This window comes from Monodelphis domestica, chromosome 3 (assembly GCF_027887165.1).
Source record: "Monodelphis domestica isolate mMonDom1 chromosome 3, mMonDom1.pri, whole genome shotgun sequence".
Taxonomy (NCBI): domain Eukaryota; kingdom Metazoa; phylum Chordata; class Mammalia; order Didelphimorphia; family Didelphidae; genus Monodelphis; species Monodelphis domestica.
The window spans coordinates 500,124,580-500,139,779 of NC_077229.1; the positions used below are offsets into that span (position 1 = coordinate 500,124,580).

Consider the following 15,200-nt stretch of genomic DNA (forward strand, 5'->3'; position numbering starts at 1 on the left):
TAAAGTCCTAAAGGGAGCTTATAGAAATAGAAACAATGTGTTGAGAGAAAGGAACTTTAGATGAGCTGGTTCCTACTCTCCTTCACCTCCCTTGAGTGTGCCGCAGTCAAGGGGTGTTGCATAGGTAATAGGGGATCCCCTGATGTGAGATAGTGATGGAGAGTTGAAGGAAGGTCTTCCCTATCAGTTAGACCAGGAGGTAACCCCAGGTTTTCTGGCACAAAGTGGACCCAAAGACAACACCCTCTCCATCCCCAACTCAGCGGGGGAGGGGTCTTGGTTGGCAATCTGTTGTGGCCAGACCTGCCACAACAGATACTCTTCCCTTTTGCTCCAAGCAATAAATCTCAAGATATGGTTTATGAATAATGGTAATGGGGAGAGTTGAGTTGGAATGAGGAAGTTGGGCTCCCTATTTTATACCCGCCTACTTGGTCCTTCCCTCAAATAACTGTTCAGTCAACTAGAGTTTCACCAAACCTCCCCACTAATCTCTAAATCTTATTTGTAGTACTATAGGGTTAAGGAAGGGATAGAGCAGGTGCAAAGGGCAAGGGGGGAGAGTTGGGCTCTTTGACAAAGAGTCCTCAGCCTCCCAATATCAGAGGAGTTTACACACTCTGTTGAGATGTTAATTTGTAGAAGTAACTTGATGGAAGTACTTTCTGGAAAGACACAGATGAAATCCTCTATCGCTCTAGGCAAAGATCCCTGGCAAGGAAAACCTCCCTACCAGCTCAAGGTCTCAGCTCCAAAAGTCCCCAGAATTCTCCACAGAGCTCTTGCAACTCTCCTCTTCTCTTCCAGCATGCTTTGCTCCTTAACAGTATCTGTTGTCACTAACTCTTCTTACAAAATTCCATCTTTTCCTCTTGTAACCTGCTGTAACACCCTGAATAAGGTCTAATCATCCTCTAGTTTTGCATTTCAAAAACAAGAAGCAAATCCAAGTTTCCAAAGAAACCTTTGGTCCCTGTCTGCTGCAGCATATAACCTCTAGATCTGGCACTCTCTCACTTCAAAGTTACAGACCAGGAATTTACAACCAAGAATGCTCCACCAGCACAAACTAGTCCTCATTCTCCAATACATTCCTCCTTTTGATGGCTATATGATTGATTTTACACTAATCTCTAATGTTCAAAACCATTGAGTAAACTTCTCTTCTTTTTTCACTTAAAGAGCTCTGGAATAAGAGGACCTAAGGTTAAAGCCCACAAATGACAATTGTTCCTAATACCTGTGGGGTGACCCTTGGACAATTTACAAACTCTTCAATTTCTTCATCTATAAAAAATGAAGGGATAAGTGTACAGAGCCAACTTAAAAAATAATTGAAACAAAAACTTCAGCAAAGTTGTAGGATATAAAGAAGCCCCACATAATCAACATTTCTGTATATTACCAACAAAATCCAACAGGAAGAGATAGATAAATTCTATTTAAAACAATTCTAGAATGTATAAAAATTGACTTGGGAATCCACTTAATGATACATGGAAACCATATAAATTTAACTACAAAACACACTTTACACAAATAAAGACAAATGTAAATAACTAAAGAAACAATTGCTTATAAAATAGGTCAAAGCAATAGAATAAAAATGACAACACAAATTAATTAACTTATTCAGTACCATACCAAACTACCAAAATATTACTTTAAAAAGCTATTTAAAAAAACAAATTCATCTAAAGAAAAAATTAAGAATCTCAAAGGAAATAATTTTAAAAACTGGGAAACGATGTCTAGCAGTACCAGACTGCAAACTACATTATAAAACAGTAATCATCAAAACAATTTGGTACTGGAGAAGAAATGGAGAAGTCAATCAGTGAAACAAACTGGGTACACAACATACAGAAGCAAATACATTAGCTTAGTGTTTGTTAAGCCACATGATCCCAACTCCAAGGGTAAGAACTTACTATTAGACAGAAACTGCTTGAAAAAACTAAAAAGCAATCAAACAAAACTAGGTACAGATCAACATCTTAAAACGAATACCACAATAAACTCCAAATTAATACATTATAAACATAAAGGGTAACATCATAACAAATTAGAGAACCAAGGAAGAAATTGCAAACAGGAGACAAAATGGACAATTCTGATTAGATAAAATTAAAGAATTTTTGCACAAAAAAAAAGAAGCTAAATTTAGAAAATCAATATTGGGAAATGGGGAAAACCTTTGCAGTATATTTCTCTGATAATGGTTTCAGGTTTCATTTCTAGCACACATTGGAAGAGGTGGAACCAAAACAGCAGAGTAGTAGGAAGCAGTCCAGTCAAGCTGCTTTCCAAACTCCTCCAAACAGATTTAGAAAATGCACCAGAATGAAACTTGATGGGGAAATCCAGAGAAAGTCACAGTGAATCACCTGTCCAGCCCACCTTGGAACAGGGAAACAAACCAACAAGTCTGGGTAACATTGGAAAACAGGTCAAGCCAGGAACATATCACTCAGAGCAGTCCAGTGGCCAAGGAGAGGTGGTGCACCCCCTGGGTAAGAGGAAGTCCCAGACCCATACCCAGGGCACGCCCAGGCCCATACTGAGGCACCATGACAGGGACAGTTAGTTTTGGGTCACAGATCCAGAGAAGAATGAAAAGAGGACCTGCAGGCAGGCAGTACACAAAGGATAATATCTAAAAGCAAGAAGTAGCAGTAGTATGGCTCATACCCAAGGGGATAAAGCAGAATCTGAGAACAAACATCTATCAGGGCCTACAGAGGAATGGCTGGAATCCCAAACCAAAAGGGAGCCTATAATTCTGTAGCTCTGAACTAGTAGCCATGCTAGATGGTAGGGACTGAGTTCAGCAGCAGTGTACTGATGTAAAAGGTTTTGTTTTTCAGATCCAAGCCAAGAGGAGAAACTACAACATTTGGACTAAGAGGATAGCCATCAGATTTTGTCCTGGATCATTGGACCTCTCTGGAAACACTGAAAGCTTACAGATCTGTCTATGAGATTCTGAAATAACACATTTCAATAACTCAAGAAGTAACAGAACTAGCCCAGACCTTCCCTCCAGAAGTGCACTGAGTGAAGACCAGGTACAAGGTTAGGAAGAAGGCTACAAGTACAAGCAAACAAACAAACAAAAAAAAAAGAATCTCAGCATAAAGACCTATTAGAGTGACAGGGAAGTCCAAGAAACAAATGTAGAAGAGAATGACTCCAAAACATCTACAAAAGCAAGGTCACAGAGAAAGACACAGGTTAGGCACAAACTCAACTTGAATTCCTAGAAAAGGTAAAAGCAAGTATTAAAAAAAAAAAGGTAAAAATCTTTTTATGATTAAATTAAGAATGCTTGAGGGAAAAATTGGGGTTGGGGGGAAATTGAGTTATGGAAGAAAGAATGGGAATGGGAATAAACAGATTAGTATAAAAGATACAAAACCCTTCTCAAGCAACAAACTCCCCCCAAAATTAGAATGGATGAAAGAGAAGAATCAGAAACATTTGAACTTTGGGAATTCAAAAGAGAAAAAAATGGGGGGAAGAAGAGGCACACTAATACATTGCTAGTGGAACTGTGAATTGCTACAACCATTCTGGAAAGCAATACAGAACTATGCAAATAAAATGACCAAACTATCCATACTCTTTAACCTGGATATTTCACTACTAGATAACAAACCAAGGAAAAAAAACTGAAAAAAGAAATTATTTATACGAGCCCTTTTTATAGTAACAAGGGGCCAAAAGGAAAGTAGATGCCGAATGATTGGGGAACAGCATAACAAATTGTGATTCATGAGGCCAAGGTTGTAAACTTAGGTAACTAAAAAAATACTGGCTCTCTCTCAATAGGGAAGTTCAGTGAGTTTGAGGGGAAAAGATAATGAGCTTGTGTTAGTCATACTGTGTCCGAGATAGCTATAAGACATTCAATTTGTAAAATCGAATGTGAGTAGAACTGGAAGAATCATAATAGCCTCCAAGTGACCGTTATGAGACAAAGAGGCCCTTATAGACATTTTCCAGATAATATTCCTCCCCATATAACCCTCCAAAAGTTCAGAAACATTGAGTGGACACCACGACAGGATTTGGAGTCAAAGAACCAGTTAGAAAATTACCCATTACTAAATATCTGTATGACTTTGAGCAAGTCATTTAACCTCTGTGGGCCTCAAGTTACCTCCTCTGTAAAATAAGGGTATTGGATTAGATGATCAGTATCAAATTCAAAACAAAAAAAGTTTCTTCTGGTCACAAACTGACTTAGACAATCATAAACTAATATTATCTATGTTGTCTTATTTTTGTTTTTAACATTTTCCAATTACATTTTTACATCTAGTTCAGGCCCTATCCAGACAGAAGGTTTGACACATCTGGATTAGATAATACTTAAAGTGTCTTCCAGCCAGGTGTGCTAGAGCTAACTAGACTGATCTCTAAATTTCAGTATGGGAATTTATACCTTGCAAATCACCAAAGACTGCATATGAGGGTTTGATGTATCGTTTAATTGTCTACTAGACTTGAAGAAGTAGTGGAGAAATTGCTAACAATGCAAATCAAACTGAAAAATGTGTTGTTGGAACATCATTTTTTCCAGAGAGCCACTTAAACATTCCCTTATTCAGTCACATCCAACATTTTTGTGACCCCATTTGGGGTTTACTTGGCAAAGATACTACAGTGGTTTGTTATTTCCTTTTCCAGCTCATATTACAAATGAAAAATCTGAAGCAGAGTTAAATGACTTGCCTAGGGTCACATAACTACTAAATTAAAAATCTGAGTCCATATTTGAACTGAGGTCTTCCTGACTATGGGTCTGGTATACTATCCTCCGCGCACCATCTAGATACTTGGTGTATATTTAAGAAATGCATGCTGAAACAAAATGTTATGACTGAAATCTTAAATTTATTAGATTGGGGTTTTTTCTTTCATTAATTCATAACTAACTCAAATTGAAAAGCACAAAATACACAAAAGGGGAGTTTCCCTTCAATATTGCTTTTTTCAAAAGATAAAAAGCAAAAAGAAACATATCCTTCCTACTAAACTTCCCAAAACAACTTAAGTTCTGAACTTGCTCTTTGCCTAACCTAGGTCATTTGTTCCCTAATCAATGCTCCCAATTTGGCTATCAAACTTGCACCATTTCAGCTTTAATCCTAAGGCCCCAGAAGATGAAAAAAGGAACCAAAAAATATCATAAATGAAATAAAGAAGCAAGGAAGAAATTACCTGTCAGAGCTATAGGAGAGGAAGAGCTCATAACCAAAAGATAAAGGATTACAGAAGTTAAAATGGGTGATTTTGATTCAATAAAATTTAAAAATATTTGCACACATATACACACCTCACAAAAACAATGAAATGAAAATGAAAATAAAAGCAAGTGGGGAAAAAACTTGCAAACAAATTTCTTTATTCAACATCTAATTTCTAAGACATATTGGAAACAGATTTCATTTTTTAAGAATAACAGCCATTCACCAACTGATAAATGGTCAAAAGATATGAAGAGAGTTCAGAGGGAAATAATCAACTATACCCCCAAAATACTCTAAATTAGAAGCATAATTAAAACAACTCCAAGTTCTTCATGTCTATTAAATTGGCTAAACTGACAAAAAAATTAAACAACAAATGCTAGAGGAACTTTAGAAAAACAAGTACACTGTTGATGAAACTGTGAATTGGTCCAGCCATTCTGAAAAGCAATTTGGAACTATGGCCAAAAAACTATTAAATTATGCATAATCTTTTACCCAATGATGCTGCTTCCTAGATCTATATCCTCAAGATAATAAGGAAATAGGAAAATGGCCCCATACATACAAAATTTATATTAGCTCTTTTGTAGGGCAAATAACTGGAAACTAATGGAGGATCCTTCAATTAGGGAATAACTAGAACAAGTTACATTCAAGATATGTGAACAAGAACTTGACAGAAAACTATTGTGCTGTAAGAAATAATGAGGGGGGCAGCTGGATAGCTCAGTGGATTGAGAGCCAGGCCTAGAGATGGGAGGTCCTAGGTTCAAATCTGGCCTCAGACACTTCCCAGTCACTTGACCCCCATTGCCTAGCCCTTACCACTCTTCTGCCTTGGAGCCAATACACAGTATTGACTCCAAGACTGAAGGTAAGGGTTTAAAAAAAAGAAAGAAAGAAAGAAAGAATGAATGGAATAGTTTCAGAGAAACTTGTATGAACTGAGGCAAAATGAAGTGAGCAGAACCAGAACAATTCTTAAATAACAATATTGTTAAAAACAACTTTAAAAGGCTTGGAAACTCTGACCAACACAATTCCAGGATTCATGATGAAACATGCAATTCACCTCCAAAGAGGGAGGATAGACTTGGAAGCAGATGGAGTTTGGGGCTATTGTTTTTATTGTTTTCACTTAGTTTTGGACATAATCAATGTAGGAATTTGTTTTGCTTGATCACGCGAGTTCCTAATAGATTTTGTTTTTCTTAACTTTTTCAAGGAGGGGAGGAGAGTAATGATTTGACCTGGAAATAAAGTTGAATTTTTAAAAAAATTATGCCCCCCAAGTTACAAAATTGTATAAACCTTTGACTCAGAGATTACATGGTTAGATCAATACCCCAAAAGGATCATAGAATGGGGGAAGGGTCCTTTATGTAAAAAGATATTTAAAGTAGTTTTTTTCATAGTGGCAAAGAACTGGAAACTGATGGTGTGTCCATCAATTGAGAAATGGCTAAACAAATTGTTGTATATGAATACAATGGAATACTATTGCATTATAAGAAGGAAAGTGACTTTCAGAGAAACCTGAGGAAGACTTCTATGAACTGATGAAAAATTAAAAGAAAAGGACCAAGAAAATAATTTATACAATAATATGATTACAAAGCCAAGACAACTGAAAGACCTGGGAACATTGATCAACACAGTAAACCACAATTCCATAGACTAATGAAATGAAATATCTAAAATCACCTCCTACGAAGGTGATAAGAGAGTACTGATTGAGACAATTTTTTTGAACATAGCCAATGAGAGAATTTGTTTTACATGGTTGGGTTTTTTCCCTTTGTTTTATCAAAGGGAAGAAAGAGTAAAAATATGAAAGGGAGGCAAGGGAAAAAACATGAATCATATAACCATGGAAAAATAGTCTAAAATAAATATATTTTTAAAAAAGAAATACTAGCAGAGACACTGAAAAAATATGAAAAGGAAAGAATCTGATCTGAAAAGAAAATTTTTAAAAAGGGCCACCAAACTTCTTCCAACTTATAGAACCTTCTGCAACCTGGGTTGGTTATGAATGTTCTGGAAGACTCCCTAGCAAGTGGGTGTAGCTAAAATGCCTTCTTGAATGACTCAGAAGCCATAGGAAAGAACAAAAAAAATTTTTTTAATTAAATTAAATTTATAAAAAAAAACAAAACACCTGCTTCTAGGATGCTGGAAGCTGGGCTAGCCCTATCTCTTTAGAGGTTTCAGGCTTCTTAGACTGATCTTCATACTAATATGACTTCCCAGTGATCTAGGAGAGTTTTTAGTAGCAGAAAGAAATCAAATACCATGTCATAGGGGAGGATCATTTACTTTAAACTTATCCCCAACAGAGGAAGAATACAAGCTAACTACCAAAGCCATTCTCATTCAAATAAAACTAGAACTCAAAGGCTATCTTCAATGTATTGTCCAGGATGTAGCTAGGAGGTTCAGTGGATTAAGAGCCAGATATTTCGAATCTGACCTCAGAGATGGCTTGGTTGTTGATCCGGGGCAAGTCACTTAACCCCCACATTGCCTAACCCTTAACATTCTTCTGCCTTTAAACCAATAAACAATATCAATTCTAAAACGGAAAGTAACAGTGTTTTAGATGTGTGTGTGTATTGCCCATCAAAGACAATAAAAGTGATCTTTTTTAATATACTTTTAAAATACATGCTTATTTCACTATTATTCAATAAATCATCAAATTAGAAAGAACCTGAGATCAACTAGTTCAGCTCTTAAAAATGAGAAAACTGACATCCCAAGAAACTAAGTAACCTATAGGAAGTCACACAACTAATTTGTAGCCAGCATTATAACTAAAAACAAAGTCAAGCTTTCCAGCTAAATATTATACCAAAAGACTTCACACTCAAAGGTAATGAGGTATTTCACAATTCCAAGCAAATCTTCCATATAACTAACGCTTACCCTTTTAGGTATCAAAACTTAAAAAAAAAATAACCAAATGTATTATGTATCCCTATGCCTTCTAAGATAGTACAACAAATATAACAAGCTTTTCTTGATGAGTGTAAGTCACTATAAAAGTATTATACTTCATTGTAATGCAGTGATGGCCCCAGGGACTCTTTAGCCTTATAACTAAGTGGCCACAGTCAGCAATGTTTTTTCAGTTGTCTACTTTAAAATTTTTTTTCTCTCTTCTCCTATCATCTCCTGTCATTTCTTACCAAAGTATGTTTCTTTCTAACAAACACCTCAATTTCCCTTTTAATTTGCTACTTCTAATTTGGCATGACCTAGGGAGCCAGAAAAACTGACTTATTACAAATTCTTTGTAAAGTTAAATTAATAGAGTGAATTTTAAAAGTTCTTCTATAAATAATGAGGTTTTTAGTCCATAACTGTGTATCTATTATTTAGGCTGCTCAAGTTCTTAAAAAATTATCTCTAGGTTTCTCCACTATCTCAATAATTTAAATGACTGAATAAGTGACATCTGGATAAATATAAAATTACTGTGTTTATTTATCTATATAGTCTAGATAACTTCCTATGACTCTAAGGTAAAATGTGTCAAATCACAATTGCCAGATAAAATTTCCTCATTCTGGGGTTTCCTAGATCCAAGAAATTACAGTTGTAGTCCTACAACCAATGTTTATAGCACCTATTTTAGATTATAAGACATGAAAGTAATTTATATCTTCTGATATATTCCTGATCCCTAAGCAATATATTGTACAATGTTTTGAGATCTAGGTGAGTGGTTCTTAGCCTGAGGTCCCTGAACTTGTTTTTAAAATATTTTAATGTGTATTTCAACATAATCGGTTTCCTTTGTACTTCTATGTTTGTTGCTGTATGCATTTTAAAACATTATTTTGAGAAGAGGCCCATAAGCTTTATCAGGCTACCAAAGGGGTCCATGACACATACAAAAAAGGTTAAGAACTTTCAATCTAGGCAAATTTCCATTTTATAGGGGAAGAAAGTAAAGCCCAGGGAATTTAAGAGATTTTCCCAAGGCTACCCCAATAGTTAAAACTCTTAAAGTGAGAAGAATAATGATGATTTTCTAGACACAAAGAATGGCGATGTGGAAATAATGATATTTTAAAAGACCAGAGAAAAGAGAAATCAAAACAAAAGATTATTCCTGACTTCCAGGAGTTTACAATATAGATAAGGAAAACAAAACATAAGCAAAAAATGATGGCAAGTTACTATGTTATTTCATAAAGTAGGCATTTAAATGAAAAGATACAATATCAGGTTGGTTTAGGCAAGGAAGTCTTCCTGTAAGAATTTCTTAACAGAACCTTGAACACAGTGAGTAAACAGTGGAGAAGAGGGGGGTAAGCAGCAGTTCCAAGAGGAGAACCAAGAGCATCCACTGAGTAAGCAAGATCCATGACATTCCCAGCCCTGAGCAGAAGGGAAATGAAAATGATTGTCAAAGCAGTAAAAGGAAAAAAAGGGAAAGGAATTAGGTAGAGTTCAAGTAAAAAGGGAAAAAAGATAAAAGATCAATCTGAATAACAGAAGGAAAATGGACATGTTCCATGTTACTTATCCTAGTAACTTGGGAACAAACAGAAGAGAGAAGACCTTAAAAGAAAGGGGAAATGTCTAAAAGGAGAAAACAAACATCTCTTGGAATAAATGTCTTGAAATTTTAACTTTAAAAAACTTTGTAAAGAGCAAAAAGCCTATTATATGTTCTTTATGGCACTACACTTGGCATATTGTAAACATAAGATAAATTAGGCTCCAGCTTGAGTAGTCACATGCTGGAATCAAAAGTAATAAAAATTGCCAAACAAGTTAAGAAAATAGAAAATACATCTGAAAGAGTAAACTTTCTAGGGGTTTATGTGTATTAAGGGATGCTCTAGAATAAAGAACAGAATAGCAGAGAAGAGGGATTAAAAAATGCAAGACTAAGGAATGAAATAGCAAAAAGCAAAGTGGAAATGGTTATGGGGGATCTGTAAGAAAAACAATGCATCAGTTAATAACTTAAGGTGTTCTCAGTACTAATTAAGTTTGCAAATGTAGTTTTTAAAAATATACCCAAAATGTTACTTATGAAGAATTGTCATAATCAAATTCCAAAAAATGAATTGCTTTAAAATTTGAATCCAGTACCATGCTAACTATGCCCATAATACTTTTGAGTTTGTTTTCTATGTCTCTTTAACCTGCCAAATGCAAATATCATAGATGGAATTTAAAAAAGTTTGAACTCAAAACTATTTGATGGAAGTTCATTACAAATTAGGTTAATCGTTTATTTAAATCTTTTCATTCTTCACAGGAAAATATATACATTTCAAATTCAACATGATGGGTTAAACTAAACAATTAAGCTTATAGATTCAGAGCTGAAAAGGATATTGGAGATCTTTTAGTCCAACTCTCTCATTTTACAGATGAGGAAATAGAGGGCCAGAGGGTTTGGACAATTTGCCATGGATCATACAAGTGGCAGAGCCCAAAACACTCCTGCAAATCTAGCACTCATTCCTCCCCCACAGTATGCTGCCTCTATCTTCATTACTACACTCAAGACAACTAAAACCACAAAGTTACAATTGGCTTTCATACTTCGGCATAAGCTTTTTCATGCACTCAAATGTTAGGATGACATCATCTAAAATTGCAAACTATTCTGCTCTTTATTAACACACAAATCACATAACTAGGAAGTGGAAATAAATCATTATTTTCAATAAACCAAATAAAAATCACTGAATATATTTTGAATAACACAAGTTAAAATTTGGGTGTTTTTTTTTTTGTCACCAATCAAATACTGCAAGAGTTCTGAGTATGTATACATGAGCTCTGAGCTTTGCAACCATTTTAAAACATTTGAGCCACACCAGTCAATTGATAACACTATTAAAGAGAAATGCAATTTTTCTAATACACACACAGAGCAAGAATGACAAATAGAATGGAAAGATGGAAAGAGACTTGGAAATCATCCTGTCAAGCTTCTTCATTTTACAAATGAGGAAACTGAAGCCTAGGGAAATTAAATGAATTGGAATTTTGTTTACTCTATTTCTAGGCTGTTGGAAGAAGAAAAATCTCATAAATTCATGAACCTAGTATCCAAAGAGCTTAATGGACTTGTGAAGTTCTAAAATTTATAATCATTGAGTGAATTATGCCTGTATTAAAGAAAAAAAAAAGGGAAAATAGGCAACATGATTAGAAAGCTGGTTTCTTCAAGGTAAGACCTGTATTCAAAAGTCAACTCTTGAATAAACTAAGTGGCTTGGAGCAAATCACTTAAGGGACTCAGGAAATTCTACAGATTATAAACTGCAGAATAATGAAAGTTCTGCATTGGTACAGAGTTTCCTAACAGAAAAAGGGGAGAGGGAGGAAAGATGGAAAAATATAAAGAGTATTTATTCAAATAACATGAATAACACTCTAGTTTAAAAAGTCATTGCCTCAAAACCACTACTCTATTTGTGGCTTCCTCAGTGGAGGAGATATACAAAAATTAAATAAAAACAAAAACTGGTTCACAAACTTATTGCTTGATATTACAATCTTCTTCTGTAAGTCACTAGGACAAAAAACCATAACTTTGGAAAGTATTCGTTCTTTGTAAGAGAACTGCTGCTCTATTTAGGTTTTGTTGCTTTTCTGCCAAGGATGTGCCATATAAGGAATCTCAAGTTCAATGTCATTTATTTTGTGCAGTTTTTTCAAATGTCCAGGAATATAGTTGAATATTTTCAGCTAGCTATTCAACACATTCAAAAACCATAAAGAAGATCTGTTATGCATTTTATATTCCTTGAGCAAGCTAGTTTGATTTAGTACTTACCTGCCACTATATCTAGGAGGAAAATAACTCTGAAGAGGCTGATAAATGCCTTCTTTAACATGTAGCAGCAAAAGTTTAAAATGTCTTATTGCATTTAATACATATAAAAGCTGTTAGGAAGTAATACATTTGATTAAAATATTTTAAATTTGTACCACCTTCTTTCCCTAAGGAAGTTATCATCCTTTTCCTCCAAATCCATACAATTGTCACCAAGTATTTGAGATCTGATAAGAAAACTAAATATAAATGGATATTTTAAAGGGATATTACCTACAAAATATTCCTTGTATTTAAAAAGACTACCATTTTTGCGCCTAAGCCCCCTATGTACTACAGACAAAAAGTTCATTCCTATAACTATAGGTTCACAGTAACAAATTAGGATCTGCTACAACCCAAGAACCAACTGATAGAATCTGTAAAGTCTACTAATTGTTTGAACCCTTGGACAGAATTAGATGACCTCTGACACTCTTTATAACCCAGATTCTATGCCTTTTTAAATCCATCTATAATGATTTTTACCATGCTTTTTTATTAGTTCAGGCCTCAAATCAGATAACTATTAGAAATTCTATAGAATACATGTATATCGTGCATATATATGTATATTATATATATGGTATTTTTGCCAAAATGGTACAATCCACAAAAAGTCACACCTAAATAAACGAAAGGTGGGGTATAAATGTGTACTGTGTGGTCAAGCTGATAAATAGTATCACAGGCTTATCAACCTAGCTGCAGGTGTTTTGCAAAACTTAACACCTCCTCTTTACTCACAAGAAGGAACTGTACCATTCCTTTCTAAACTGGACACTAACAGGGAAAATTCGATTAAAGTAATTGTTTTCTTAACAAACTCGTAAAGCTAAGTCTCTACATAGCTTTTTAAAGGGCCAAAATAATTCCCACCCTTGAGGACAAGAACACGGCTAAAATTTACTAAAATCTCCTTAAACTCCATTTCTACCCTTCTGTTTTTCTGCTTTTTGTCGTTAGATTAAGATAGCCGCACGCACCAGCGAACGTCAGGAGACCAAACATTCCAAAGAACTTCACTTAAACGCCCTCGAATAGTTAACAGTGTAAACAAACGTGGCAGGCGATCTCTTCAGCAAACCACTTAGGAGCGACATCTTCCCGACTAATTGGCAAATCCAAAGTTGCTAGATTCAGTCCACTTAAAAGAAAAAGCTTCGGAGAACACATTTTAAGAGCTGCCAAGTTACCTACTTCGGGACCTTGAGCAGAACAAAGAAACTCTATGTATTCAAGAGCTAAAGCAAAAACAAAAACAAAAAAAAACTTTTCGTTGCCTCCCTCCCCAGATTCGTCCACCTCCCAAATAATGCGAAACCCAATGGAGGACCCGAGAGGCAGCCCCGATATTAGAGGCAGCCCCGATATTTCACAGATCAAGAATGGTAGGGTTTCCAAGGGGTACTAGAAGAAAAATCCTACTCCTCCCCCTCCCTACGCTAGTCCCGCAATTACCTCTGGACTTTTCTCGGCCTCTTCTTCAGGCTCCCAGGGGAGGCATGCTGAGGGTCCCTTTCTCCGTCAGACTCGGTTTCCCCTCCAGTCCCCGCTGAGTCTTTTCTCTCCGGGGACGGCGGATGTGAATGGGGATGTAGGGCGGCCTTCCTCAAGAGGAAGAGGAGGCTGGTTTCGGCTTTTTGGGGGGAGAGGAGGGTGTTGCAGACCGGTTTCCTGGTCTCAAGTTTTGACACGAGTTTCCCAGCCGCCCCAACCAGGATCCCCCGAGGAAAAGGGGAAGGCAAAAAAAAAAGTTTTCTCTCGTGACACCGCCCGGAATTACTGCATGAAACTCACTTCCTGCCCGGGCAAAGAAGCAGAATCCAGGTCCACGCAGGGGAACCCGGAAAACCAGCTCGACCTAAGCCGGGGAGCAGGAGGCGGGTGTTCGGGGTGGGGGTGGGGGGGTGTCTGTCTCTCCCGCCGCCTCCGCCTCCGCCGCGCGGATTGTCCCAACTCCGGCTCCTGGGATGGACGATCCAAATCCAAATTCCCCCAAAGCTGCCGAGTGCGCTGGCTGCGCTGGCTACAGGGAGCCGACTACTCGCCCCGCTCCGGGCCCCTCCTGGGTCCAGCGAGTGAGGCTGCACCGCGCCCCTTCCTCCAGCAGCTGCTACTGCTGCCGCTACTGCTGCGGCCCCTTGCTAGGCCCCCTCCTCCCGCCGCCGCTGCTGCCGCTGCTACTGCTGCTGCCGCCGGGGTTATTGTCTCGATCGTTCCTGCCGCGCCCTTCGCCCGCGTAGCCTCGGTGGCCGCAGCCGCCGCCGGGGTCCCGAGTCCAAGGAGAAAGAGGGAGGGGGCAGGCGGGCCGGCCCCCGCCCCCGGCCGTCAGTCCGCCTGGCCCTGGTCTCTGTTCCCTCCTCCTTTTTCTCCTCCTCCTCCCCACCCCACTGCGTTCGCCTTGGAGCTCGCGGTTTCCCGCCCGCGGCCCGGGCAGTTGTGGTGGCGACGACCCCGCTTGGGGTGAGAGGGAGATAAGAGAGCTAGTGACGAGAGCGAGAGACACGGGCAGCGTCGCCGAGATTACCGCCAGGGACGGGGCTGCCACGGCCAGCCGCGCCACATTCGCTAGACACCGACCGGAGGGGAGGGGAAGGAGGCGGAGATGGGGGGAGGGACGGGTCTGGAGCTGGAGCAGGAACTGGAGCTGGAGCAGGAGCAGGAGCAGGAGCAGAAGCAGGAGCAGGAGCAGAAGCAGGAGCAGGAGCTGGAGCAGGAGCAGGAGCAGGAGCAGGAGGGGAGCGCGGCTCTCTCCTACAGAGGCTGACCGAGACGAGACTCTCGGCAACAGCGCCCCCCGCTCAGGACTGAGGGGAAGACACTGCGCACCACAGGCTCGAGCGCCGAGGAGGGGGGAGGGGAAGGGGGCGGGGCCGCGGCTGGAAGCGGCCTCCAGCCGGTTCTCACCCCAACTGCCAGCCGCGGTGGGGCGGCTGGAGGCTGGCGCGAGCCAGTCAGCTCGCAGGGGCGTTGAGAAGGCCCAATGGCTCGCCTCGGCCTCTGGGGAGGGGAAAGGAATGAAAGCAGTAGGGGAAGGAGGGGGAGTGATGTGCGGAGTGGGGGAGGAGCGGCAGGTTCTGGGGGAA

General features: G+C 38.7%; 1 protein-coding gene across 4 annotated transcripts in view; it reads right to left on the minus strand.

Annotated features, from left to right (window-relative positions):
• ERBIN (erbb2 interacting protein) overlaps positions 1-13,711 on the minus strand; it is a 171,382-nt gene extending 157,671 nt beyond the window's left edge. For all 4 annotated transcript variants that reach the window (XM_056824851.1, XM_056824850.1, XM_056824848.1 and 1 more), the window contains exon 1: positions 13,573-13,711. The gene's annotated coding sequence lies outside the window, so the exon portion shown is untranslated. The remainder of the gene's footprint in view (positions 1-13,572) is intronic.
• Positions 13,712-15,200: the final 1,489 nt, after the last annotated feature.